This window comes from Rattus norvegicus, chromosome 12, assembly GCF_021556685.1.
Source record: "Rattus norvegicus strain SHRSP/BbbUtx chromosome 12, alternate assembly SHRSP_T2T, whole genome shotgun sequence".
Taxonomy (NCBI): domain Eukaryota; kingdom Metazoa; phylum Chordata; class Mammalia; order Rodentia; family Muridae; genus Rattus; species Rattus norvegicus.
The window spans coordinates 70170-97667 of NC_141545.1; the positions used below are offsets into that span (position 1 = coordinate 70170).

General features: G+C 39.7%; 1 long non-coding RNA gene and 2 pseudogenes across 1 annotated transcript; all 3 read left to right on the top strand.

The window, feature by feature from the left end:
- The first annotated feature begins 13456 nt into the window (after positions 1 to 13456).
- On the top strand, positions 13457 to 13647 carry LOC148001900 (thioredoxin-like protein 4A pseudogene; annotated as a pseudogene).
- Positions 13648 to 13748: 101 nt separating this feature from the next.
- Positions 13749 to 14406, top strand: LOC148001901 (N-alpha-acetyltransferase 11-like; annotated as a pseudogene).
- Positions 14407 to 22086: 7680 nt separating this feature from the next.
- On the top strand, positions 22087 to 23993 carry LOC148001902 (uncharacterized). The gene is made up of 2 exons (XR_015634180.1): positions 22087 to 22269; positions 22464 to 23993. It is a non-coding gene; the product is annotated as an uncharacterized LOC148001902 (long non-coding RNA).
- The last annotated feature ends 3505 nt before the right edge of the window (positions 23994 to 27498 follow it).

A 27498-nucleotide genomic window follows, 5' to 3' on the forward strand; every position in this document is an offset into this window, starting at 1 on the left:
CTGACTCAGAAATTTAAAGGGTCACTGTCAGTAAATGGGAGTCAGAGTAATACTAGTGGAAAGACTGAGATGATGAAGTCTCAACTAGAAGCACTTCTCTCTCCCAGATATTAGTGTCAGACACAAAATGCATTATAGGAATCCAAAGCATGGAGGAGTTTACTCTGAGCTGAGGACACAATACTTGTCGTTCCCTACTTCCTTAGGACCTTTTTCTTCTGCGCAAAAAGAATAAAAGCCATGAGCTCCCAGGAAAACAACTGTGCCCTTCCCAACACCTGACTTCGGGTATAAAGAAATGAATGATATAAATTCTCTGACTTACAGGAACCATAACAAGTAGGGAAGTCCAGATGCTTCTGAGAGGCTCCCAGCTCCTGATTCGCATATGTGGAAGACTCAGATCAAGGCTATCTCTTCAATGAACCCACTCAAAACCTACCCAGGACTCAGAGCTTTCCCATTGACAACGTATTTCTTCCTTTTTTATACCAAGACAGAGGCCAGCTTCCTTCTCCCCATCTCTGATCTCTTCATCCTCTTTGTTGTCCCTCCCAAATAGCTCTTTATTCTGAATTAGGGGCCAATTAGTAACCCCTAGAGGTACTGAAGGTATATCTGAGAGGCAGTTGCAGTCACAACAACACTTGTGACATCACAGAAGAAGCTAGGGCTCTCCAGGATACAAGGGATTTTTCAGGGAGAGGCTAATGATGATGTCACTGAGAACGGCCATGGCCTACCTGCCGAACAGCTTTCCTTACATTGGCCAGATTCAAGCGTGCCCTTTCGAGGAGTGTCTCCTGTGACCCAGTGGAAACCTTTACGTACTGCATCTCTCTAAAGCTAGGGACTTCTATTTGCTTCATTAGTGGTTACAAGCTCGGAATGGAGAAAGTTAGTCGGGGGCTTGGCATGGACAGAAAAGATCTAGGAACATGGACTGGAGGAGATTCTTCTTGATAATAATTTTATTTCCAGGTCCATTCCTGTGGCCTACAGTTCAATTTCCTCAGATATCTCTGTTTCTCAAAGGCCAGTATTTTCCTTACGGAACTTTAATTGACTGAATATTTTATTACATTTTCTTATTGTACATTCCTAGATAGTGGACTTTATATATATTCCTGAATGTGTACTCAAAAATTCCATTATCCAATTCCATTTTTTCAATGATTTTAGCAACAAAGGAGTTCCAGCTATAGAATGAATATAACAGTGTAAATATTGTGTACCTACTTCAAATGATGAACTCCCAATTCCTTATTTTATCCAAAACTTACCAGACATCAATAAAGCAAAGGACAACATGGACTATAGAATGCTGTTCTGTATTCCCATTAGATATCAGTTCTCTAAGATCAACCTTCCTATATTCCCAGGACCAGGCTTGAGGGTTTTGGATGTTTTACCGTGATTCTTTCTTCAGGCAAAACATAAGATTCAGGAGGATGTGCAGGGAGAGGACTGGCTTGAGGTCCAGGGAAACCTCAACTTCGACAAGTTCATAAGAACAGGAGGGAGTCTATTTGGCATTGTCATTTGTGTATTCTACATTCTTGACCTAGTTTTGCACAATCCAAGTTATGATTCCACCTACCCTCATAGCTGTAGGAGTCCAAAAAATCATCACATAGGTTCATTGCAAATTGACTTCATTGTATTTTGAATGCCCATTTGGCTCATGCAGTTGGACTACCACTTGGCCCAAACAATGGGATATTGTTGGTGGATTTAGATGTTCACTGCCTTTCCCTGAAGGACAAAGTGTAGATTTCATGGAAAACTGGAAGGCCTGAATTTGAAGAATGAAATGGTTGAAGAGTTTTTCCAACTGCTAATCTCTGAACATTAGAAGCAATCTGGGGTGTATTCTAAACATAATATTATATGGATGAATCCCTCCCTCATGGAATGTAGCAGGCCCTATTAGAAAAAAAAACCTAACAAAAAATGCTTTCCATACTTCCCTGGAGTCTACTGAGAGTTTTCATAGTGTTTCCTTTAATGTCTTGTTCATCGTTTCCACCTGCCCAGAATTCTGAGTTATGTTTGCACAACAAAGATTGCACAATATTTATAAAACTTGACTACTAATTCAGAGGTTCTGGCTATAAATCTGGGCTATTTCACGACAGCATTCTTAGTGAAAGGGAAACTTAGGAGAAAAGTTCCTAGCAGAGCTTTTTAGTTTCTCTTTCAGCAGTTTCTCTCTGTTGGAGAAGCTTCTACTCACGCAGAAATGGTATCAATAAAAATAAGCACGTACTTTTATCCTATCCCAGCAGTCTATATGTCAGTTAAGTCAGGTTCCCATAATTCATCATAGTGTTGGCCACTCATATGGAATTCTCCTGTCAAACGAACTCTGTCTTGTATTTATATAAGTTTAAACTTAACATCTGGCTTAGACATCTCCTGCCATGCTGTCCAATGTAGGTCGGTATAACACACATTGGTGCTGGCAATTCATAGAGTTCTGTGGAACCAAGTCAAGTAGCCTGGTAAAGCTGAGTTACCAGAAAACTGCCAATTGTTTCTAGAAGAATGATCTTTCCTTCTGTTGTTTAGTAATAACCTGTGGCTTCAAGGTATCCGTTTGATACTTTTGAATACTCACATCTTATTTATACCATGAAGTCTCAGGTAGCAGTGGGTTGGGATTGTCACCAGAAGGTCAGTAGCATCACTGGTCTTAGGAACACTTGCTGTGCATCGAGGTCAGTGATCTAGTTACCTTTAGTCTCAATGTGGACATCTCTTTGATGTCCATATCAGTGAAGCATAACAAATCATACGGGAACCCAAATATCCTCTTGGAGAGCCAAGACTTTCTCTATGTTCATATGGGATCTGATGATACTACAAAGCTTCTGTAAGGCAAAGGACACTATACCTCTCTTGGGCATATACCCAAAAGATGCCCCAACATATAAAAAAGACACGTGCTCCACTATGTTCATAGCAGCCTTATTTATAATAGTCAGAACTGGAAAGAACCCAGATGCCCTTCAACAGAGGAATGGATACAGAAAATGTGGTACATCTGCGCAATGGACTATTACTCAGCTATCAAAACAATGACTTTATGAAATTCATAGGCAAATGGATGGAACTGGAAAATATCATCCTGAGTGAGGTAACCCAATCACAGAAAAACACACATGGTATGCACTCATTGATAAGTGGCTATTAGCCCAAATGCTTGAATTATCCTAGATGCACAGAACACATGAAACTCAAGAAGGATGACCAAAATGTGAATGCTTCACTCCTTTAAAAGGCGAACAAGAATACCCTTGGCAGGGAATAGGGAGGCAAAGTTTAGAACAGAGGCAGAAGGAACACCCATTCAGAGCCTGCCCCACATGTGGTCCATACATATACAGCCACCAAATTAGATAAGATGGATGAAGCAAAGAAGTGCAGGCCGACAGGAGCCGGATGTAGATCTCTCCTGAGAGACACAGCCAGAATACAGCAAATACATAGGCGAATGCCAGCAGCAAACCACTGAACTGAGAATGGGACCCCCGTCGAAAGAATCAGAGAAAGGACTGGAAGAGCTTGAAGTGGCTTTTGACACCATATGAACAACAATGCCAAGCAACCAGAGCTTCCAGGGACTAAGCCACTACCCAAAGACTATACATGGACTGGCCCTGGTATCAACCTCATAGGTAGCAATGAATATCCTAGTAAGAGCACCAGTGGAAGGGGAAGTTCTTGGTCCTGCCAAGAGTGAATCCCCAGTGAACGTGATTGTTGGGGGGAAGGTGGTAATGTGGGGGAGGATGGGGAGGAGAACACTCATAGAGAAGGGAAGGGGAAGGCATTAGGGGGATGTTGGCCCAGAAACTGGGAAGGGGAATAACAATTGAAATGTAAATAAGAAATACTCAAGTTAAGAAAGATAATAAAAAAAAATAGAAGCCAGGTTCTTGTGTTCCTTGTAGAAAAGCTTCAACTCTCTGGGATGTTAGGAGTATAAAATGCTGACCCAGAATTAACTTCTTTGCTTCTTTCACAGAATAGGGGCAGCTAACGTAGCTTTTAGACAAGTGATCCATCCTGAGGCTACAGGGTCCAGTTGTTTGGACAGTTGCACTACAAGGTATTTTCATGATCCTAAAGTGTTTTTGTAAATACCTCATGCAGTGTCTTTTCATCTGTTTCATGGATAAAGAGATGAAAACATTCTGAGGAACATTGAAATGTTGGGCTGTAACCAAAATGAACTATCAAGTATCAAATTCCATAACTTCCGTCTCAACTCAGATTCGGTCCTAGTATCCTCATGTGTTTTGGGGTATTGAGGCTTTGTTATTTCTCCAAAACCATGATATCCAGGCAGAGCAATACCCACTCATACCAAGAATCTCTCAAACCTGTCTATCAACCTTTCCAGTTGGGACCAGTGGGACAACAGCAACCATTCTCTGATACAGGTTTCTTTTGCCTCCCCCAGATTTTTGCCAAGATGGGTGTCCTCTTAATATAAAAAGGTGAACTTTCCTAGCTCACCCTTGCTAGCTCAGTGATTATAACTCTTGGAGCAGTGCCTCAGTGGTCCTTGTTCAATTATACTGAGTTTCAGGAGAGAGGAGGAGGTTATCTATCTGTTGTAAGAGTGTCGACCTGGGAAACTTCTGAGGCCAGCAACAGAGAGGACTGGAGGATTTTGAAAACCTTGGGTAAATAGGGTCTAAGTTATTTGTCCACTTTACCTTCCTCTGTAACTGTCATTCAAAATTTAAATTTATCTCCTCTGCCAAAGAGAACCTGAAGAATGCATCTTTCAAGTACCAGACAGTCTATATATTTTTCTCTGGAGGATTCAGACTTCTGAGTGTATATGAGATTGGAACTATGGGGTGGGTAGTCTCTACCCTCTAGTGCAAGTCCCTCAGATCTTAGATAGTTATATAATCAATGGTCCCAGTTTCTTCTCAAGTAATGACAACATACTCCAGTGAGACTGGCAGGATATCAGGATTCTCAACTTTTATGTCTGGGTAATATAGACTGTAACTCTCCCATTGTTTCCAGACTGTGAATTATTTAATCTACATATACACAAATGAACTGGTCAGTTGAAAAATTATGGGACTATGTTTTAGGGCCACGTCTGGGAGGATAGTGTCTGCCAATACACATAGGATTCTTCACTACAAATCTGAATGATAATCCAACTATCTTTTGAATAGGGAGCAGGACTTTCAGAAAGAAGATATTCTTTTGGTAAACAGAAACAGTGTTTTCTTTCTTAGTGTCTGGAAGTCTAACTGTGTCTCATTCTTAGGAAAGATGATGGTTGCTTTCAGTTTATGAGAAGGTCTCATGCCAGAATTAAACAGGAAGAAGTGGGGCAATCTGGCGTGATCAATTCATCTGTTGGTGAGTTATTATCCCCTTGCCTATGTCAATGGAATGTTTGCTGCTTCAGAGGCATTAAGGGAGTTTTCCTTTTGCTACTTTGAATGCTCTTTTGATCAGGTAATTATCATAGTGGATTATTGAGGACTGAATGTGTCGATCCAGTGACAAGTAAGAACTCAATTGCTTTTCCACAATTTTAAGTTTTACCATAGGCTCCTGGAGTATTGTAGCCTGCACCCCAACACTCACTTTAGTGTAGTACTCACTTTACTTTTACTTCCAATTACAGGACTTATTTTTCCAGGTAGCATGTTTGTCTTTCTCCAATGGTTGGTTGGTAGTTTCCTGGCCCTTTTCTTGTTTGTTTCACCAAACTTGTTTATCATTCAGATTTACTGTTAGGATTGCCACTAATGGTCTCTTGTCCTCCTGGCTCTCAATCAAATCTCTATTTTCACACTCATTTTAAGCTACCACTAACCACTGAGACTCATCCATACCCGCACATCCCTTTAATCTTTTTACATCAAATATCTGGTGCCAACTGAGTGACAAAAGCACTCTTGAACATCTGCCTTGTCTCCAGGGCATATGGGACTATTGGTATAGGGATATGATATGTGCATAGGAACTACTTTATAAAAGTAGAAGGTTGTTCTGAGGTACCCTGTGTGAACTCACTTACTTTTGACATGTTTTCTGGTCTCCGAGGTGCTGCTTGGAGCCCAGCCAGAAAGTCTGGAAATAGATGTCCAGCACCCAGTACCTTGATCAAGGTCAGACTCGTAAGGAGGGTAAGTTGAATGGAAACAGACTCTCAATACAATTGTGTTATCAGTCAGAGATCCATATATGGACCCTGAACCACGTTTTTCCTTTCCAACATTTTTCAGTCCCTCTCTTCTGATATGAACAGGGTGGCCAGTAACTGTTGGCAATAATTGTCGTTGTGCTGATGAACATAAAAAACATTTTCTAAGATAGAGATGAGTGTCTGGGTTTTCTCAGAGAAAGAGGGTTTCTGTAGTATTTGGACACTGGTCCAGAAGGAAACACATATAATAACTCGGTATAGGGGCTCCTCACTCAGATCTTTTGATCCCAAAAAGAGTAAAATCAGAGGATAACTGGAGGCAAATAATGGCAGGAACTGGACAGATTTAAGGCATATTGGGGGTGTTCAGGCAACAAGGAGCATAATTGGATCAACTGTAGTTTTTCAAGGAGACAATAAACGAGGAGGAAAGGTCACTTGGAGCATGGCTGATGCCCAGGATGAGGGCACCAATCCTAAAGAGAAAGAGGATAGGTGTAATGCTTCCTCATCTTAATAAATGTGTAGAATTTTACTGCTTTTTCCCCTTCAGGCTTGGTTACTGGAAGACTGATAAAATTTATTTATTTTTATTTACATTTTAATTGTTATTCCCTTTCCCTGTTTCACCTCCAGGAACCAACTATCGCACTCCCCTTCCCCTGCTTCATTGAGGGTTCTCCTTTAAACTCCTACCCAGCCACTCCACTCCCTGACATCCCCTACCCTGGATCATTGAGCCTTGTCAGGACAAAGGACCTCTCCTTCCAGTGATTCCTGACAAATCCATCCTCTGCTACATATGTGGCAAAAGTGATAGGTCCATCCATGTGTACTCTTGTGATGGTGGTTTGGTCCCTGTTATTTTTTGGAGGAAGGTTATTTCTAAAGTTGTCACAGATATACTTGTAAGGAAACAGGTCCAAGCCAGAGAGGAACCTGTCAATATAAACCTAAGCACACATCTATGTAAGGAAACTAATTAGAATGGCCAGGAGTTCTTATGACACCCAGCCGTACTTCTCCAGATTTCCAGTGGTTTTATGTCCCTGCACTCAGCCATTTAACATCAAAAGAAGACCATTCTAACTTGTAGAATCCACACACATCTCCTTGTCTTTATCAGTCTTCGAGAATTAGTAAAGACAATATCCCAAAGAAGTGAGCTGCTTATTAGTTTAAATACCTAATTCTCAAATCACAATGACATGCAACAGAATGATCAGAAGGGACAGAGATAAACAACACATAAACAAATAAATTAATATAAGGAGACAAATTAATGGTGGCTACAATACAACCAAACAGTTGAGTAAAGGGTCATTTGGTGACATCTCACTAGAACCTTGATTTCTGTTACCAGTATCAAAAAATGACCATTATGAGTTCAAAGAGAAGGTGCTATGTCCAGTATTACTTCTAGAAGTGACAAAATAGATGACAATTTGTATAGGAAATTTAGACAAGGGTATCACAGGGGCCTCAAATGTGGTGTTGAGTTTCTTTGTCTTGGTTCCCTGTAGAATGCCTCAGGTTACAGGCTTGAAAGAAATCTACACACATCAGGGTCATAGTCCATGATGAAATGTAGAAGTTGCTCAAACTTGTTAGGATTTGAAAAAGGTAAAGCTGTGGCTTCATGATATTATAGGGTAAAATGGAAAGACTACTCAGAATCATCAAGGCTTGGAAGGAAACATTTTCAATAGACTAACTCTAAATGCAAATCATCAGATTTCTTTTTAAAAACAAAGTATGCAAGAAAAAAAAAACACATCCTGGTTGGCTGATGCAGGGAGAAACAAGAAAGCAGTTTAACAAGTGTCAAGAATATGCAGTCAGCTAAGTCATTTTGACTCTGAGTTTCTAGAAGAGAGTTGGGTGCTCTCCCACAAAAATTTTCAGAACAGGGAGTGGACACCAGAGACAGCTTCAGCTGGGAAAAGATGAAGAAATCTTTGCGGTCATACTCAAGGGAAAATAGCCAAACCCATGCAGAATGACAAAGGGTGCAAACCCATCAGGCATGGAGATTGGTATCTAATGAGGTGCTTCTTATGGGTGAAGAAAATAAGACAGGGTAGTGAAGAAGGTATTTATAAATACAACCTAAGTTTGTATTTACACATGGATGTCTTTACAACCATAACCAGTTGTTGAAAAAAGATTAATAATTGAAATCAATAATTCTTCGTATTTTGTTAACAAAGTGTTTCTATAGATTTTGTGTTTTCTTTCATCCATTTCGTTATCATGCAATATAATAGTAATTAAGACAATATCAATGGTTTTCATATTTATTTCAAATTTGAGATAGTAAAAGAATGTTTCGTAAAAACCATTTCCACCTATTCTAAATGTATTATGCGCTTGAGATTGTAGAATTGATAATTATATCTCATTCAGTATACCTATGACTTGGCTAAATATATAGTGTATTTCTAACTGTATGTAGGATCATTCTATTTTCTCAAGGCACCATTATAATATGGTTATTATTTTCATTTACAAATTATTTACAATATAAGGAAATATGATGTTGTTTCAAGTTGACAAGATGTAGACTCGTGATGGCTATTTTTGGTTGCCTACTGGACTACAACTGGAATTATCTAAAACCATAAAATAATGGGCATACTTTTGAAGGACTTCCACTTTCATTCAAAGTTAGAAGATCTACTTTTTGTCTGAATTTGTAAAATACAAAAACACACCTTGAATCCAGGTATTTAATCCAGCTACAATGTAGGCAATTCCTTCTATCAGAAGACTATATATGGACATGGAAGAAAGAAGTTTTTGCTCTTATCCTGCTCGCTCTCTCTTACTAGCAAGTCTATTACATGACTGGCATTAAATCTTTTTTTTTTTTTTGATCTTTATTAACTTGAGTATTTCTTATTTACATTTCGATTATTATTCCCCTTCTTGGTCTCTGGACCAACATTCCCCTAACCCCTACCCCTCCACATCTACATGGACTTCCCCTACCCATCCTCCCCCATTACCACCCTACCCCCAACAATTACGTTCACTGGGGTTCAGTCTTGGCAGGTCCAAGGGCTTCCCCTTCCACTGGTGCTCTTACTAGGATATTCATTGCTACCTATGAGGTTGGAGCCCAGGCTCAGTCCATGTATAATCTTTGGGTATTGGCTTAGTCCCTGGAAGCTCTGGTTGGTTGACATTGTTGTTCATATGGGGTCTCGAACCCCTTCAAGCTCTTCCAGTCCTTTCTCTGATTCCTTCAATGGGGGTCCCATTCTCAGTTTCAGTGGTTAGCTGCTGGCATTCGCCTATGTATGTGCTGTATTCTGGCTGTGTCTCTCAGGAGAGATCTACATCTGGTTCCTGTCGGCCTGCACTTCTTTGCTTCATCCATCTTATCTAGTTTGGTGGCTATATATATATATATATATATATATATATATATATATATATATATATGGGGCACATGTGGGGCAGGCTCTGAATGGGTGTTCCTTCTGTCTCTGTTCTAAACTTTGCCTCCATATTCCCTGCCAAGGGTTTTCTTGTTCCCCTTTTAAAGAAGGAGTGAAGCATCCACATTTTGGTCATCCTTCTTGAGTTTCATGTGTTCTGTGCATCTAGGGTTATTCAAGCATTTGGGCTAATATCCACTTATCAATGAGTGCATACCATGTGTGTTTTTCTGTGATTGGGTTACCTCACTTAGGATGATATTTTCTAGTTCCATCCATTTGCCTATGAATTTCATAAAGTCATTGTTTTTGATAGCTGAGTAATATTCCATTGTGTAGATGTACCACATTTTCTGTATCCATTCCTCTGTTGAAGGACATCTGGGTTCTTTCCTTCTTCTGGCTATTGTAAATAAGGCTGCTATGAACATAGTGGAGCACGTGTCTTTTTTATATGTTGGGGCATCTTGTGGGTATATGCCCAAGAGAGGTATAGCTGAATCCTTAGGTAGTTCAATGTCCAATTTTCTGAGGAACCTCCAGACTGATTTCCAGAATGGTTGTACCAGTCTGCAATCCCACCAACAATGGAGGAGTGTTCCTCTTTCTCTGCATCCTCGCCAGCATCTGCTGTCACCTGAGTTTTTGATCTTAGCCATTCTCACTGGTGTGAGGTGAAATCTCAGGGTTGTTTTGATTTGCATCCTTTATGACTGAAGATGTTGAACACGTCTTTAGGTGTTTCTCAGCCATTCGGCATTCCTCAGCTGTGAATTCTTTGTTTAGCTCTGAACCCCATTTTTAATAGTGTTATGTCTCCCAGCAGTCTAACTTCTTGAGTTCTTTGTATATTTTGGATATAAGGCCTCTATCTGTTGTAGGATTGGTAAAGATCTTTTCCCAATCTGTTGGTTGCCATTTTGTCCCAACCACAGTGTCCTTTACCTTACAGAAGCTTTGCAGTTTTATGAGATCCCATTTGTCGATTCTTGATCTTAGAGCATAAGCCATTGGTGTTTTGTTCAGGAAATTTTCTCCAGTGCCCATGTGTTCGAGATGCTTCCCTAGTTTTTCTTCTATTAGTTTGAGTGTATCTGGTTTGACGTGGAGGTCCTTGATCCACTTCGACTTAAGCTTTGTACAGGGTGATAAGCATGGATCGATCTGCATTCTTCTACATGTTGACCTCCAGTTGAACCAGCACCATTTGCTGAAAATGCTATGTTTTTTCCATTGGATGGTTTTGGCTCCTTTGTCAAAAATCAAGTGCCCATAGGTGTGTGGGTTCATTTCTCGGTCTTCAATTCTGTTCCATTGGTCTATCTGTCTGTCTCTGTACCAATACCATACAGTTTTTATCACTATTGCTCTGTAATATTGCTTGAGTTCAGGGATAGTGATTCCCCCTGAAGTCCTTTTATTGTTGAGGATAGTTTTAGCTATCCTGGGTTTTTTGTTATTCCAGATGAATTTGCAAATTGTTCTGTCTAACTCTTTGAAGAATTGGATTGGTATTTTGATGGGGATTGCATTGAATCTGTAGATCGCTTTTGGTAAAATGGCCATTTTTACTATATTAATCCTGCCTATCCATGAGCATGGGCGATCTTTCCATCTTCTGAGGTCTTCTTCAATTTCTTTCTTCAGAGGCTTGAAGTTCTTATTGTACAGATCTTTTACTTGCTTGGTTAAAGTCACACCGAGGTACTTTATATTGTTTGGGTCTATTATGAAGGGTGTCGTTTCCCTAATCTCTTTCTCAGCTTGTTTCTCTTTTGTGTAGATGAAGGCTACTGATTTATTTGAGTTAATTTTATACCCAGCCACTTTGCTGAAGTTGTTTATCAGCTTTAGTAGTTCTCTGGTGGAACTTTTGGGATCACTTAAATATACTATCATAGCATCTGCAAAAAGTGATATTTTGACTTCTTCTTTACCAATCTGTATCCCCTTGATCTCCTTTTGTTGTCTGATTCCTCTGGCTAGAACTTCAAGAACTATATTGAATAAGTAGGGAGAGAGTGGGCAGCCTTGTTTAGTCCCTGATTTTAGTGGGATTGCTTCAAGTTTCTCTCCATTTAATTTAATGTTAGCAACTGGTTTGCTGTATATGACTTTTACTGTGTTTAGGTATGGGCCTTGAATTCCTATTCTTTCCAGCTAATATATCACTGAACACTTAGGTATGGAGAGAAATGTAATGATTTATGTTAATGTTATATAATAATAATTGTTTAGTACACATATTTTTAAATGAATAAGGAATAGTGGAAACAACACAGAAGTCTATATATAAGCAATAAGGCCTCAGGAATAGACAGTTTAATTGTAGTAATAATACTTCCCTTGGAAATATATGCTGTTGGGACTATTTGGTTCAAATTTCAGTGACATAACGAAAAGTATTTACTCCTTTTGCATCTATAGTACATGAATCAGTCTTGTTTCATGTTGTTTTCTGTCGCGCCCACCTTGGCCAGCAAGGAAGATGCAACACCGTCGGATTCTTCTCAACAGCCTTTATTGCAGGACCACCTCATTGTTGATACGGGGATCCCGAGCAGCAAAGGCGCTCGCCTTTTATACATAACAGGCTACGGTTGTATACTTGTCCTCCAGGGATTGGTGGAGCATGAAGCACCTCATTAGTATGAATATCGCCCTGGCCTGAAGGCTTTGTAGAAAGAAATGCAACCAAGTGGTCTTTTCCATGAAACTGTAAAATTGAAAATATTAGAGTCATGATAAATGGTAAGATTTTTAAGGTTATTATACATAAAAAAATCTTACATCCGTGGCCATCAATTACGGTATAAGTATATTTGGTAGTGTCAACATGTCTCCACTTCCAAACGACCTAATTTTTTGTATACTTATGCTGTTATGAGACACTTTACCATCCCTAAATATAATACATATCATATTTGATAAGAGAGAAACACTAAGCATTAAATAACAATCTTTAGAGATTTTACCAGAGGAGTAGAAAATATTCAGAGAACAAAAGGTCATCTTCTCTTTTGTCAGAGTCCATGACAAATTCTTTTCCCCATAAAGAGCACAGTCACAGAGCCTAGCATGGTCATAAACCTTATGTTTATGTTATTTGAGTCAACTGTGAGATGACACTAAGAGTTTGGATAGAAGAATGAAAAGAGCTCAAATTTGGGGTAGGCATGAATTTTTCATGGGGAAAAATTTGATTGTTGTTGTATGCTTGTTTAGAGCAGAAGGCATATGCTACACAATCCCTACAACTACACTCAATATAATTTCAATATGCCATGAGCACATCTTTTCATGAAAGATTTGAATGCAAATTTGAAATTTTCTTGAACTCTGAAAATTATACCTGACTCTGATGATCTAAAGACACTAGTCTTCTTTAATCGACTATAAACACCAGTGATATTCTGCTACAGAGACATTCAAATACTTGAATATTTCATGAGCATCATCATTCAATTAAACACTAATTTTTAAGAAAATGTGGGAGTGTAGAAAATATTTGTCAAATAAAATTATACTACACAATATTATTGGAAAGAGTTAAATCTGTGTACTTTTAGAATACAAATAAAATCAGATCATTTGGGGAGAAGAATGTCTAGGATAAGTAGGATCTTGTCCTGTCCACATTCTTCTCAGAAGACAATGCACCTCTGTCCTGCCCCATGGATCTTGTGCAGTCTTGATGAACATCGCAGATCAAAACATGAAGGGTGCTGGTGCTGGGTGGAGGACCCCGTTGGTCCGGCCCTGTGGGCTCACACGAGGTTAGAGGAAGCTCGTTGCGTTCAACGGCCCATGCGCGTTCAAGATGTCCTCCATGCTTCCCCGTCTACATAATGGCTGGCAGGTAGACCAGGCCATCCTTTCTGAGGAGGACTGTGTGGTCGTCATTCGCTTCGGACATGACTGTGGCCCCATGTGCATGAAGATGGACAAGTTCTGTATGGCATCGCCGAAACGAAATGGAAGATAGTGAGAGACCTTCCTCATCTTGTGTGAGTTGTGTTTGGATAATCCAGCTGTCTTAAAGCAAATGGCGCTGGTGTAGGTTGTGCTCTGTGGCATCCTCTCTGACTCTCCGGAGTCTGATAGGCCTTCCTGCCACCAATATGAACATCCACTGGGCTCGACCATATGACATGATGGACATGCAACACTGCAACCTGCTCTGCCTGCCCGAGAACTCCCAGATGAAGCACTGCTATCATGGCCTCTCGTGGGTCCAGCTCCCTACATTGCTGAGGATGAGGTTGGGAAGATTGTGGGTTATGTTCTGGCCAAAATGGAAGAGGACCTGATGATGTCCCTCATGGAGACATCACCTCACTGGCTGTGAAGCACTCCCACCGGTGCCTTGGCCTGGCCCAGTAGCTAATGGACCAGGCCTCTCAGGCCAGCGCTCAGTATGTCTCCCTGCAGGCCAGGAAGAGCAACCGAGCAGCTTTGCACCTCTATTCCAACACCCTGAACTTCCAGGTTAGTGAGGTGGAGCCCAAGTACTATGCAGACGGCGAAGATGCATATGCTATGGAGTGAGATCTCTCACAGTTGGCAGATGAGCTGAGAAGGCAGCTGGCGTTGCAGAAAGTCAGATACGTGGTTTTGGGTTTCAAGGAGAATCAGGGTAGCAAACTTCCTGGTTCCAAAGAGGCCTGTGAGCAGGAGAACCTGGCTGGAGGTGACAGTGGCAGTGATGGCAAAGATGGCACTCCAAGACAGCTTGCAGGCCTTGGGTTCCGCCTCTTAGAGCCTGCCTGAGCACTACATGTCCTTGTATTTTAGTCATATTGTTCTTGGGAACCTTGTTCTGTAGTCTTGTGACCCGAATGGCTCTCCTTTCGATGCTTAGCAAACTTCTGCACAACCTGTGTGATCTTGGAGGCACGCCTGACACAGAACCTGTTATGCGGGAGTCAAGCAAGCCTGAGGACTGCCGTGCAGCACCTTTCTTGGCTTCTTCATGCTGCCATAAGATTCTGTTCAGTGCTGTACTGGTTCTGTGTATCCTGCAGGTTTCCAAACCCTGGATGCTAAACAGGAAGTGGCACTACTGAGAATACCCCAGCGTTCTTCCTTTGCCATTGTTTATCTGGGTTTTCCTTGGAGTAGAACTGTCAAGCTCATCCTCCTGGCCTCTGCCTTGTGAGGAGTTACCCACTCTTGCATTCTGCGGGAACTTCCTGGACTTCCCCTCCCTCCTTTTGAAGGACAATGTTCCCTTTCCTGGTGGGAGACAGTGATAGGTTCTGGACTAATATGAGAGCAGAATTTGTAGATCTTAAGAAAAGGACAAGCATAAGTTGCAATCTGTAACCTGATCAATTAAAAATGTAAGGAGAACAAAATAACAAAACAAAACAAAAACAAAAAAAAGAGAAAACAAAACAAAAAACCATAAAAAACCTACCTACATGTTGAAATGGATATGGTGAAGAGAATAGAAAATCTAGGATCTTCATAGAAGGGGAAAGGTTGAGTTGGCATCCCGTATACAATCAGACTAAAATTGATTCTATTTTTCTGACATTTTGGGTTAATGAAGCCTTTGGTGAAAGAAGTTATTAGATAGATACACACTCTTCAATGGTCACCGATAGCCGTAGCCTGATTATTGTTTTCTAATTGTAGAATTTTAGAATGAGCAAACTCATTCACTGGTAAGTGAATTACACTCCATTAATTTGACCCACAATTTCTGAAGTTATTCTCTTGTGATCAGTGGACCAAATTACAGCTGATACTGAAAGGTGGCAGCAACATGTCCCATCGGCCACTATAGGTAAATGGACTTGGAAGCAGTAATGTTGTCTGACCTGAACACGTCCACTTCATCACCAATCCACAGGTGATCCAATGGAATGACATGTTTTATCTTAAATTTCTTCTTATTCCTATAAAGAGAATCAAATATCTGTTAGTTTAATTTGCATTGTACTTGGTATTGTGGTAAAACCAAGTTCTTCCTGCCTCAGACCAAAAAAGGACACATCCATTGCTAAATTGAAGCACATCTGTGTTTATAGAAAGCCACCTATTTCAATATTTCTTACCTGGATTTAGTTAAGGAGTAAGTATTTTGCTTTGATTTTTTTTGCATAATACACAAAGGAAATTATTTCAAGATATTTTATTTTAATTAATTGCATTTAACAATCTTTTCAGAATAAAAACAAAAATATTGTTTGACTTAATAAAATTCATTTTCTGTTGTCTATCTCCCTGTACTAAAATATTCAATAATCTCATTCCAGGAGCTCCTGTAGAAAATCTGCAAAGTACATATCACACAAGTAACCAAAAAGGCAATCCTTTTTTCCAATAATTAAGACAAATAATTATAATCATGTCTTCCTATCAAGCATTCTGATACTATTAGAAATGATTTTAAGAAACAATAATCTTTGAAGCATAAATTTTCTTCTTTTGTCATTCTTTTTCTGAGTAATTTGCTCTCTGAGAATTCTACATTAATAAAATGCATTTCATGATTTTTTTGTCACTTTCTCCTTTCCATTCTATCTCCTGACAGATCTCCTGACACTCATGATTTTTTTGTGTGTTTTTTTAATGATGGACCTAATATTATCTGTTTCATTTGCTGTGTAAACCTAGGTATGAAACTTTCCTTCAGATACTCGTGAGCTAATATGTGGCTTCATAACTGAAGATAATGACCCCCTCTCAACTTCCAGGGACAGACAATCACAAGAATAAATCATGGTTCAAAAATCCTGTATATAAACCTTTAATATTCAAAACATGGGAAGACTAATTGCAGTACAGAAAAAGATTCCTCATATAATCTAATGTAACATGCTATACTCAAAGTACAAGCCATCATGGAACATTTACTTCAAGATATTCATACACATGTGTCTCAATAATGACACGTTTATATTTTATATTTTACATTCACCATTTAAATATCTAAATGTATATATATATGCATATATAAAAACCAAAATTCTCACGAAATCCTTGAACCTGAAACCTCTAATTCCAATGTCTGATGAGAGATAACCATCCATGAAAGTGGAAATAATGATAATCACTTCTTATAACCTTGATAACCTTCTTCCCATAATGTGAACGAGAATCTAAAAATAGTTTTAATTACTATTGCAACACGACAGAATGGACCATATGTACTGCTTTTAAGAAACCAAGCATTTCCATTTCCTTTTTTCTCAATACAAAGTTAAGTTCACTTCCTTCCATCAACTACACTTATATGGCAAATGATCAGTTTGCTTCTTTTTACATTTCAGATGAGTTGATTACTATCTTTTAAAATAAAATGTGAAGATTTTCCACCGTGGAAAGGAAGAGAGCTGAGTAGAAAAAAACAAGAAAGATGGACAGATTGACAGACACCCAGTCCATTCTCTTATTTTCAGCCTGCCTCAGGCACTAATGACCATTTCCTGTGAAGGAGCATACATGACTGGTAAGGGTTACAAGGAAAATGTGCCCAGTTGGTGTATTTATAATGTATAGAAGAACTCTCACCTGAATATTTTATTTTTCTCACAATCTGTGAAATGGATCTTCTCGAACATGTTTCACTGATGATCAGAAAATTTAACCCCTGCCCCCCAAAATGGAATAGATGATTTTATTGATGTCTGTCTGATAAATTTATGTACTTATGAGAACAGCACTTAAGATATTTACTGGATAATATTTTTTTTACCTTTTTTTTTGGTTCTTTATTTTTCAGAGCTGGGGACCGAACCCAGGGCCTTGAGCTTCCTAGGCAAGCGCTCTACCACTGAGCTAAATCCCAAACCCCTACTGGATAATATTAATACCAGCATCATATCTTCTAGAATAATATGAAGGCTATGATCATGACTACTGGAGAGTATATATGATGTGGTCCCAGAAAACATGTCTATGGTCATAAATTCTAATATAACCAAGTACACAGTTTCATTCAATCACATCAGATTTCTCTAGTGTCTGCAGTATCACCCAGCAAGACTTAGTGCCAGCAGCTTCCCTGGGTAGTGGAGGGATAGGAGCTGCTTCCTGTCTCTTCATGCTAATGTGGAAGCTATGAGGGCAGGAGGCTCACATGTAGCCCCTTATGACCAACCATCTTGCTTCTGTAATCAATCTGTAAACACCGAGCAAGAGGACTCCTGCTTATGATGAATTTAATATTTTATGTAGATAAATGTGTCATTGAAAGTTCACAGGGCTGTCATTATGAGTTGTAATCCTCCTAAGTTAGTTTTGAAAAATGCTAGAACTGTGGGCTCATGCTAGCTTAACTGTCTCCTTGGTGTCTTGTCGCTAATCTTTCACCAGATTCAAACAGAAGAGTAGGACCTTAATTAATTTTTTAAATGTGCCCAAAGAATGTGACAAAATGAATTGAGAAATATATAGGGGTAATCCAGTAAGCATCAACCCTACTCAAAGAAGCATATGCCACTAAGGAAACCTGAGAGTAAGAGAAATCCCCCCCAGGATTGTCAGTTGGATTGTTTATCTAATACCAAATACACATTCCTGAAAACACAAATACAAGCAATATTATAGGGACTGAGCAGGTTATATTTAAGTACTTAGAAACTATATATATATATATATATATATATATATATATATATTATCCATGCATATCTATTATATATGTGTATCTTATGTTAGCTTACATATAAAATAATGGGTAAGAATAAGTAATAAAAAACTCAACAAAGCCATGATTTTAAAAAAGTACAAGGAAGTGTATATGGAAGGACATGGATTAGGAAAAAGAAGAATAGTGAAGTAATTATAATCTCAAAAATATTATAAATAGTTTTGTACCTTAAGGCCTTTCCAATGTGTAGTCTCTTATAGTAAGGAAGGCATGATGCGTATACTTACAGTTTACTGGATACAACCGAAATATCACTGAATAGCGTCTGGTATCGTTATATTTTTTTCCAGCCTCTTCAGATAACCGCAGCGCCTTTGCAAACCACGGTTCGATTTTTTTCTCCTACATCTTCCTCCTTAGTCATGTCCATGTTGAAAAAAAAGAATTCTCCTGATGCAGAACTCCATCTAGCAGAACAAGTATTCAGTGGATAAGTTAGGAAACTGACGTTCATACTGTATTTCAAAGGGTGAATGGTATTAAAATGCGGACTCAGTTTTCCAAGCATGATTCTGTTGAGCTATAGACAGCCTTAAAATGTAACAGAGAATATGTCATGTATGAAGGGAACTATTGGGAACGAATGGAAGGAATAGGGCCTTTTCAGAAGTGTCATGGGAAGAAGTGTAGTTGGTAGGATATAGAGCAATGGTTCTCAAACTGTAAGTGCTACAACACTTTAATGCAGTTCCTAAAGTGGTGGTGATACCCTCCAATAAAATTATTGCGTTGCTATTTTATAACTGATATTTGAAACATTTATAAATCCTAATGTAGATATATATTATGTCAGATATCAAATATGATACTCTGAGAAAACGCCATAACTAAACCTTTGTAAGCTAACATTGTAGATGTGCTGAAAATAATCAGGTTATCTTGATTTAAACCAGTTAGGTCTGTGGGAAAGTCTCAGAGATGCCAGGCTTGGTCCAGCTCAAAATATAGTAAAGAAAGATTAGTGATAGTTACAAACAAACAGACAAACAAGAACAACAGCAATAGCAAAAATGAAAAAAACAAAGCATTATTCAAAAATTTGTAAAATTGGTCTTGTCCAGCAAAGGTAGACATTTCCCTTGACTGTGGCAAAAGGGACATATGGCTCTCCACTGACTTGTTCCTATTAGGATATCAATTCCCATTCTGACCTTCTTTATTCCTGAAGGGGGTAATCATACATGTTATAAATTTAAAATCCCACATCTAGTTTATAGACATTTTCCAACATCCCTGTCCCCTTCTTCATTATACTAACTGCTAACCTGTGCTAGAACCCCCTCCTGTCTTTGTGAGTCCTTTTCTGTGACCAAGATATCTAAATTTCTCTCTTATGATAGTTGATAGTCTTCCTTGTCTTATGCCAGATGTGGTCATATCAAGCCTGTTTCTTTTCTCTATATTTTGAAAGTATCCATATGCCTCTGAACATTTTTCTCTCTTACCCATAATAAAATTGTTCTCTGTAATAAGGGAGTGGCTTCTGTTTTGGTGATTTCTTTATTGTGCCCTGCTCTTTCAGTTTGAAGATATATAAATATATATTTACTCAAGTGACTATAATTCATCCTACAATATATGTTACATTTTTCAAACATTATGTACAGAAATTTCATAGCTTACACTTAGAAGGGGCTTAAGACTCACATGAATCAAAGTGAGAACACCCAATAGTTGAAATCTCACACATCAAGCAATAAAGTAAAGGTATGTTTGAAAAATAGGACTACCTTAGCTTCATGCACAAAATTTTAAGCAAATGACCATGTGATGAAAGTTGTGCATGGCTAATCTGAGTGAATTTTAAATTCTGAGCATTAGATTTCAAAGGGCACAATCTGTGTTGGAAACAATAACATTTTCTTGAAATCCAGAGAATTCCTACATTGTGGGTTATATTTACCAGTTGCTTAAAAAAATAATCTGCAGTCATGGGGGTAAAGTAAGTGGATTGGGCATAAAATAATCCTCACTTCTAACTTGTACAGTTTTTAAAATTTACAGAAATTATTCTCCTGTGTAGCTAAAAATGTACCCCTTTCCATGTGATAACTTTGTTTCTGTAGAACATTGGTACTGAATATTGCTACAATGATTACCCTATCAAGAAACCACTGCTGAGTTGAGAGTTATTTCAAATGATCTTGAATTATCAAGACAGAACACATCGTAATACCAGAATTCTATCATGAGAGTCAAATTATATAAATATATACCTTTTTATAGTGCCTGGGATGAAGAACTTATCAAACAATGTGAAATTTTCGTTTACCTTCCTCCCTCTAGACACCAAACTGGTGACTGCAGTGGCTAGAAAACCACTGAAGTCTGAGGATTCTGTAGCTGTCAAGATGAATAACCATTGTGATGTCAATGTTCTAAGGCTCATGTCATCTAACAAAGTGACATGTGCATTGCGTTTTCTCTCCCTGTGCCTTTAAAACATAATTTTTGTACACAGGTGGAACCACAAGTGTTTGTAATGAACAACGTTTTCACACACACACACACATGTATATATATATACATATATATACATATATATATGTATATATATGTAGATATACCAATATGATATACATGAGATAGGAGCCATATACATGGATATATAGAAACATAGATAGGTAGGTAGATGGATGGATAGATAGATGGATGGATGGATGGATGGATGGATGGATGGATGAGTGCATGAATGTATAGACAGACAAATCTACAGATGGAAAGACAGAGAGATAGATAGATAAACACATGCATAAGTGGATATTTGTGTAAAATATGGTGAAATGCATGTGAAACTTCAAATATTTTCAATTCTTACTTTTTTCAACATAAGGTTCCTTATGAAAAAGATAGCATGGAAACTTATTTTAACAATTTGAAACTTAGAGCTGAATAGACACAAAATCACAAGGAATTTTGAATTGTAATGTTCTTTAATGACATGGAATCTGAAACCTTCACACACTTCTGTGAAGCCAGACAGCTTTGAAGGATACAGAGGAGGACACACCGCTATCAATACATAGTAAATTTTATAGACTAAAGCCTAGAGACTAAGAACTGTGATTGAAACGATCTGGCAGATACTCTATAAACCTCAGAGTTAATTATGTAGTGTACCAGGGCAATGTAATGATCCTAGAAAGAACATGTTAGATTAGAATGTCTGTATCTTTAAAAAGTTGGAATTTTGATGAGAGTAATAAATTACTCATTCTGCTCACTACACAGACTCACTGATATATGTAATATCTCAGTACATAATAATAGTAAAATTCTATCAAATTAAAGTTTTTTATAAAGATTTGCTGCTGCTTAATTCTGATTTCAAATGACTGATTCATTGAAGTGCAGTAAAGAAGAGAAAATCATAAGGAAATTTTTGTATTCAAATGCCACAAATAACAATTTGTAAGCTTACATATATAGATGTTAAGAAAATAATTAGTTATAATTAATTATTTAACCAGTTAAGTGTCAATGATTTTAGATATCGAGATGTCAGAAACAATTTCCCCTATAGTTATCTGTCCCTTTCCAAACCTCCTGTCTTGTTCTACAGTTGGGAAACTCTCAAAAAGTTCTAGAACTTTATTCTTGATGAAGACAAATTTGATTCTGGCCCAACTTCTTTCAATTTATCTCTTGATTTTCTCCCTTCTCTACTGGATAGCGATGGCCTGAGCATGGGCGTGGCGCCTTTGTGCGGGGTCTCCTGCCAGGAGGAGCCTCAGGGAATGGGCGGAACTGACTTGATTGATGGGCGGGGCTGATCCAGGCGGGGCCTCAGGTGGTGGGCGGTGCTAGAAGGGGCTTGGTCATGAGTCCATGATTGTGGGAAGGAGCTGGGGTAGCACAAGTGTCACTCAGGGTCACCGTCAGGCCACGCCCATTCTCTCAGGCCCTGGACCCGGACCCGGCCCTTTCCGACTGGCTGGGGAGCTACATGATGATGACGTGCGGGAGGAGGGGTGAGTGGGGCGGGGCGTGGGCAGTGAGGGGGGCTGGGCGTGGAGAGCATGTCCCTCACCGTGGACATTTTACTGACAGTAGACACGAAATGTAGTTGATTTTCAGACGTTTCCTTTCCTTCGTATAAATAATTTAAAAGTGTGTGGCCAAGGTTTTCACATTGACTCGGCCACATTTTATCTCGTTATTTCAGACTCTGGTTACATCGTGGCATGACCTTCCCCGATGAATAAAGATCTCGGGACCAATCACCGGAAGTGGGGTAGGCGGGACTTCCAGGTCACAGAAGGAAAGAGAAGAGGCTGGAAAATGTGACCCGATTTTGCACAAGGGGAGCTCGGAGGAAGACGTAGCAAACACAAGGCCCCCGAGATTCACCCCCAGTGGACTTAACTCAGAACGACTCACAAATTAGGATGATGGGTGCGGTGCCCAGTGATTGTGTGTCCTGTTGATTCTAAACTGAGACTGTGTGGGGTTCTCCTTCACGAGGCGACTCGGCTGGGGTTCAGAGAGAAAGCCAAAGTGGCAGAGCACGGATTTGGGAGGAGCGCACCCCAGCTAGTCACGTGACTTTGGATGCATGGGGCCGTGTAGCAGCGACCTGCCCTGGTAGCACAGTGAGCAGCGACCTGCCCTGGGAGCATAGTGAGTAGCGACCTACAAATGTGGCATCAGCGGGTATCTAGAGTGACGTCATGCTGTGCTACCCCACCTACTCTCTGGTCGCAGTAGTCTCTCAGCCCCCATTGCTAGCTGCACCCTGCCACTGTCTCTGTGACAGCTGGGAACATCTGTCTCTCTCAGCAACCCAGTAACATCAGGACTCTAGAGGTCCCAGCGGTGGCCGGACCTCGTGGCTCTGTGTCCTGCTCTGGTCCCAGAGGCAGCCACCTTATCATGGCTCCCTGCTGTGGACTCAGCCCACACTCCCAACACCTGCTCCCTGGTCCCAGCACCTGTCCCCTGGTCACAGGAGTGGATACCCTCTCCCAGTTCTCTGCTGCTGCTCTGTTTGTGCCCCAGCATCTGCCCCCTAATGGTTATAGCATCCACCCCCAGGAACCAGTTAAAATAAAAAATCCAGATGCTCGTGATTTAACAATCAGATTTACCTACGTGATTTATCTCAGTGAGTTTACATTCCACAAAATGTCCACACGATGAACTCAGAGCCGACAGATAAACCGCCCACCTAGATAAGATAAATTGACCCATAGAAATCCATCCCTTAAGATGGGTATAACCGGTCATTAAAATCCTCCCGACCAAAAAAATCCAGATGCTTTTCATGCAGAATTGTGCCATAAAAGAAAAACAGAACGAACACTGCCTGATTCACTCTGTGAAGGCACAGCTACTCTGACACCTAAGGCACAAAAAGATCCAAAGAATAAAGAGGATTCACGGCCCATCCGTAAACATACTTCATACCTGCAAGTTCATTTCTCTTCTCAAAGTAGGCGTAGATTCCAGCATAGTAAACCCGACGTGTGTCCGTGTGAGCCGACGGTGCTGCCTTTTTACAACATATGAGATAAACTCAAGTTCCGTGGCTTTGATCAAGTGGTCGACAACTATTTATTCAACGATTTGTATTGTCAGTTTCTCTATTTTGTTTTTTGTTGTTTCTTTGTCTTACTCAACCCTAATTTTGGGGCGATTTGGGCTGGAAAATGTCTTTAGCACCAGGTCTGAGTTACTTCCTATAAAGACTATAAACTTTATTTTGCTTCTGGGTCATCAGGGTGGAGGTAAAGATGGATATAGAAGCACCGAATCACACATCACTATTAATGTCACTCTCGTGGGACTGAACGGAGGGATTGGTCCCTAAGAACATTGGCTTCTCAGGCACAGGGCCTGATTTTCAGGCCCTGAGAGATGGCTCGACATCGTCTGTATCTTTAGTCACTGGGGATCAGACTGTCTCTTGGCCTAGTCTGACACTAACCCTCTGTGATTGGACTCTCCACATTGCTTATTTTTATTATTAACACAGTCCTGTTAATTTGAGTAGAGATAACAAAAGTTTGTGTTGAAGCTAGTCAGACCCCAGTTGTTACAGTAAATATTAAAAATGTCTGAACCTTTTACCCGGTGCTAGTGCCACATACGTAGCACACAAATCTACCTAGGGCCATTCAAGACCACCCAGGTCTGGGTCATCCTTCAACTTGATTCTGCCCTTCCTTTCTCTTCTCTCCCACCTTACAAGAGCTTTTTCCCTGCCTTACTTTTTTACTGTCCAATCAAGACCTTGATCTAACTTGTGCCAGCTGTCACCGACATTTAGCCATCTAGCTACACCCAGTCATATTAAATTAGAAAAATTCCCATAATTTGATATTTTCCTGTATGGAATCCTTTTGAGACAGGCGATCTTCACGTAGCCTGCACAGTCTCAGAACTTACTATCTTGGACCAAGTTGGCCTCAAATTGGCCTCCCACTGTCCTCCAGGTACTGGGATTACAGGACCATAACTCTAAGGCCAGCTATGATGTATTTGTAAAATGAACTATCTGTGAATCAGAGAATGAAAGGATAAGATTCACAAAGGAAACTTCATTGTTTTGATGAACAGTGATACTTTTTGAAATTCTCTAATAATAATTTAAACTGGCAAATCGAGTCAAGACAGTGAGTACAATTTTTTTACCATATGAATTGAATTTAGTCGTCTGCCTCTTTTTGTAAGCACAGACAATTAATAAGCTGGGAGGGATCCTGCCCTGAAGCTACCATCCCCATAATAACTGTGACACCACAGCTGTGCCCAAACTTGATCTGTCCCAGGCTGACCTTGAACTCAGGAATCTCCCTATATCTGTATCTCTCTGAAAATATGGCTTATTGTTGCACCGGCCTTTGTATTGTAAGGTGAAGTCCCTTATACAAGGCATACTGCATCCTTATATTTTGCATAGGTAAATGATATATTTTTCATGACATGTTTTGTGAGTTCATTCCCACAGACTTAAGGGCTGTCCTGAAGGTCACAACAGTTAACAGTTTTCCTGAGCAACTTAGACATACCCTTGACTCCTGGACACATGCTGATTCTAATTATCATGGGGTCGTTCTCCTTGATAAGAAGAACAGATCCCAATAACCTTGGGAATGAAAATATTTGCCAAAACAGGAACATGGAATAAATTATGTACATTATTATACAAACAAGCCCTAGACACAGAGCAAAGGTCAACAGTCCTGGAGGTCAACATTTTCCTAGTTGTGCTGTAGGGGTGGGAACCATGTCAAGTCATCCCTTCCACGGCCATGTAGAACTTGACAATCGGTGATCTCCATTACACTTGAGTGACCATGGTAAATGATTTGCTTCCTTCATGGCTATGATGAGAAGTGATAAAAGGATTTTTTTTTTTTGAAACTGAAGAGAACTTTGAGGTCTAAAACTTGTATCAAAATGTTCACATGAGTAAGGTTTTTCTGTTGCATGAGTTCTTTCCTACTTCCTGGTATTAAGATAATATATAAAGTCTTTAAAGTATTTTCAGGGCAAGAAACATGGCTGAGCAGTTAAGTTCATCTTGAGGACCAATGTCAGATATTTTACATTCCTTTAACTCCTCCCTCAAAATTAAAGGGTCTGATATTCATGGGAACCAGCATGCACATCACACATAGAAACACAGGGATATCACATGATTTTTTTGTTGTTGTTGTTAAGGTTTCATCCCAGTAACTCACATGTTAAGGCTCCTGGAATCTTACCTACAGAGTTTTTCTTCATCATGCACTGGTTCATGGAACAGACAACAAGCAAGTAGGCTTCCCATCAGAGAAATCAGTCCTTCTGCGTCAGTCATTTCATTGAGAGAGACTTAGAAAACACTGCTCTGCTGGTGGAAATATGTCACTGGGAGTGGGCTTGAGAGTTTACACCAACACCTCATTCCTAGTTCCCACTCTCTGCTTCATGCTTCAGCTCTGACCTTCCTGCCTTAGCTGCCATATGACACTTGTTGCATTGCCATTGTCACCCTGATCGCATTTCCCTCTAGAAACATGAGCCAAATTAAACTACTCTGGAAGTTGTCTTAGATGGTTTATTTTATAGCAGCAAAAGAAAAAGGCACTAAGCCAGAGCTAAAAAGCTTTACACCTAGATGCATTTTTCATATAATGGGAGGGAACTGTGAAATCTAAAATGGTTACCTTTTTATTTAAATTCGTAGGGCTTTTGTCCATATGAGCTTGCAAGAGCAAACAAAATAAGAAGGGACATCATCATGCTTGAATACATTGTTGACACTTGTCATAGTTTTTCCCCAGAATAAATAATCTTGTGTAAGTGAAAGTATGTGTGTTGACTAAAGATCTTACCAAACCTTTTATGGTTAGAAATTCCATTCAGTGTGAGTTCTTTCAGGTCCTCAGAGACAACTGTGATGTACAAAGTCTTTACAGATTGATTACACACTGAAGGTTTTCACTCCTGTATAAAGATACCAAGGAGTGCAAAATTTTACGGGACGTTTCTCTGCATTTTTCTCCTAATTTAAATGACTAGTGGTACGTGAGAGGCTTTCTTTTCCCACATGGCTTCTCAGTGGTCACACACAACTTCAGTATGTGTTCTGTTATTATATTTGTAAGGTTTGTAATAAGTATGTGTTCTTTTTTTATACTTAGAGTCTTCAATGAAATGCAAAGTGTTTAACACATAGGTTACATAGCTAGAGCTTCTCTCCAGTGTGTATATGACGGTGGTGGGGGATATATGGGGGAGGAAACACACACTTTTCACGTTGTCCTCAGTAGCAGGTATGGAAAACAAGAAAATTAGCTACAGAAGGAAGCTGGGTGTTTGCCTGATACATTTTTTATTGGATATATTTCTTTATTTACATTTCAAATGTTATTCCCTTTCCCAATTTTCTGTCCATCAGTCCCCGATCCCCTTCCCATCCCCCAAAATGGTGTTGCCCCCATCCACCCGGCTTACCACCCCCTGACATTCCCCTGTACTGGGGGTCCAACCTTGACAGGACCAAGCGCTTCCCCTTCCACTGGTGACCAACAAGGCCATCCTCTGCTACATATGCAGTTGGAGCCCAGGGTCAGTCCATGTATAGTCTTTGGGTAGTGGTTTAGTCCCTGGAAGCTCCAGTTGGTTGCCATTGCTGTTCTTATGTGGTCTGAAGCCCCTTCCTCTTTCAATCCTTTCTCTAATTCCCCCAAAGGGGCTGCTGCTGTTCTCAT